Raw genomic sequence first — 2,915 nt, forward strand, 5'->3', positions numbered from 1 at the left:
GTGTCAAGGTCCTCCTGGTCTGGACTTGTTGTCTGGGGGAAAGTGGGGGAGACCTGCACTGGTGCTGACGGCGAGGCGAGCCGAACCCTGGCCCGTGGGTTTTCAGCGTGACTCTGGAGGAGTTGAGGGTCTAGTCGTCGTAGAGGATTTACAATCAGAGATGGAAAGCGGACCCATCTGAGTGACGAGACAATCGGGAGTAGTCCATTTTTAGTTGCTGCTTCGTCTTCCCCGCAGATTAGCTTCACGCGCGCCGTCGTGACGGACAGATTCTCTGACGCCTCTTCTCTCGCGACCACGTCGTCAGGCCGCCCATCTTCATTAGTCCAGTACTTGATGGTTAGAAAGCCAACACTCGGGGCGGCCGGGTGGCGTGGCGCTCTATTCCGTTGCCTACCAACACGGGGATCGCCGGTTCGAATCCCCCCCGTGTTGCCTCCGGCTTGGTCGGGCGTCCCTACAGACACAACTGGGGGTGGGAAGCCGGATGTGGGTGTGTGTCCTGGTCGCTGCTCTGGCGCCTCTAGGTAAACGAGCAGTATACCCTAGGGCCAGTGTTTCTCAACCCGGTCCTCAAGGACCCCCTATCCTGCAGGTTTTCATTGTAACCCTGCATAGGTAGTAGCTCTGCTTGTACTTACTCGACCAATCATCTCGCAGCACTTAATTATGCAAGGTTTGCAAACTCCGACATTCACTGCTGAATTACTACAAACAGGTACCGATTCAGGGCTGCAAAGAAAATCTGCAGGATAGGGGTTCCTGGAGGACTGGGTTGAGAAACACTGCCCTAGACTATCCGAATACTCCGGAAGTGTTATTCCCGGAAGTGTTATAACGGTTGGTCGGGGTTAGGCTTAATGTGCTGTTGGCCGCCACTGCGCAGCCGCCAACGTGCCAGTAAACAAAGGCAGCGTTCAAAGTAGGCCGGAAGGACCCTTTAACCGGCCGACCAATAGAATTGCTCCGTAACAACTTCCGACTTCCGGGGTATACCGATCGTCTACCTGCAGCCTCCTCTGGTCGCTCGGGGCGCCTGTTCGGGGGGGGGGGGGGTAGCGTGATCCTCCCACGCGCTACGCCCCCCCTGGTGAAACTCCTCACTGCCAGGTGAAAAGAAGCGGCTGGCGACTCCACGTGTATGGGAGGAGGCACGTGGTAGTCTGCAGCCCTCCCCGGGTCGGCAGAGGGGGCGGAGCAGAGACCGGGACGGCTCGGGAGAGTGGGGTAATTGGCCGGATACGACTGGGGAGAAAAAGGGGAGCGAAAAAGAAAACAAACGCTTGTCGCTGAATTTCAGAAAAGTGCAGAAGAAGAATGCGTGGCTGAAGCGTCGCCCTTCTTTGTCCACATTCCCAACCCATACACGATACGCTTCCAGAACATACTCTGTGTGTGTGTGTGTCTGTGTGTGTGTGTGTGTGTGTGTGTCTGTGTGTGTGTGTGTGTGTGTCTGTGTGTGTGTGTGTGTGTGTGTGTGTGTGTGTGTGTGTGTGTGTCCGTGCCTTAACACCCACAGCAGCTCCTTGACGGACACTGGTTGCGGCATGTCATCACCGCCATGTTGCTTTTAAGAAGTGTGATTTCCAACACACCGTCCGAACACGTCTGAGGACAAACTCCTGTTGTGTGTCGCTGACGATGTCACGTGACTGGTGTGTGTCGTCCTGGTGTGTGTCGCTGCCTGTCACATGACACACACACACAGCGGGGGGGGGGGGAGGTGAAACAGCCCATTGTGAGTCAGGTGGAGTCACTGGCTGTGCCGTGTCGCGTATCCACAAGGAGGTTTGTGAGCCGCTGTCCTTTAAGTTTGTCCTCTCATCAGTGGGGCTGTTGTGTTACGACACAAGTGTAGCTGGAGTGTGTGTGTCTGCGTGTGTGTGTGTTTCCAAAAGCATGATTAGCCACTCAGCCAGAAAGCTTTTAGAATCAACTGTGTGCGTCTTCTTCTGAGTTTCTAAACAGGGCGTCCGGGTGGCGCAGCGGTCTATTCCGTTGCCTGCCAGCACGGGGGTCGCCGGTTCGAATCCCCGTGTTGCCTCCGGCTTGGTCGGGCCTCCCTGCAGACACAATTGGCCGTGTCTGCGGGCGGGTAGGTGGTCGCTGCACTAGCGCCTCCTCTGGTCGGTCGGGGCGCCTGTTTGTGGGGGAAGGGGGAACAGCGCGATCCTCCCACGTGCTACGCCCCCCGGGTGAAACTCCTCACTGTCAGGTGACAAGAAGCGGCTGGTGACTCCACATGTATGGGAGGAGGCACGTGGTAGTCTGCAGCCCTCCCCGGATCAGCAGTCAGAGACCGGGACGGCTCGGAAGAGTGGGGTAATTGGCCGGATACAGATGGGGAGAAAATGAGGGGGGGGGGGTCCAAAATTAAAGTATGGTCGGCCCTGTGATGGCCTGGCGGCCTGTCCAGGGTGTCTCCCCCCCCTGCCGCCCCAGTGGCTGCTGGGATAGGCTCCAGCACCCCCGCGACCCTGAGGGCAGGATAAGCGGTTGGGATAAAGTGCTCTTCCTTTTGAGCTTCCACGTCACTTCCGTCGAACACAGGTGTTGCGTGCAGGTTCTTCATGACCGTTGTAAGATTTTAACCGTCAGCGCCTCCAGGAGGCGGTTCTGCTCAGTTCTGCTCGGTACGCACACTGCTCCCGTGTTGCGCAACACCACCGCATTCCGCATCTATGCAGTCACGCACCTCCCCCGGAAGGCAGTCTGCAACACACAGGGTGCCTTGCTCAGCGGCACGGGGCAGAAGTTAATGGACCTCTTCTGGCTGAGGGGAGTTTGTCTTGCTTCCTGAAATACAGCACAGGACCCACCACTGGGTCCGAATGGACGACCAACTGAGCGGACGGGTCGGTTGACCGGTTGCGGTTCTTGGGTTCTGGTTTTCGGACGTTTGATCCCCCCCCTGT

The sequence above is a fragment of the Lampris incognitus genome, chromosome 7 (assembly GCF_029633865.1).
Source record: "Lampris incognitus isolate fLamInc1 chromosome 7, fLamInc1.hap2, whole genome shotgun sequence".
NCBI classification, from domain to species: domain Eukaryota; kingdom Metazoa; phylum Chordata; class Actinopteri; order Lampriformes; family Lampridae; genus Lampris; species Lampris incognitus.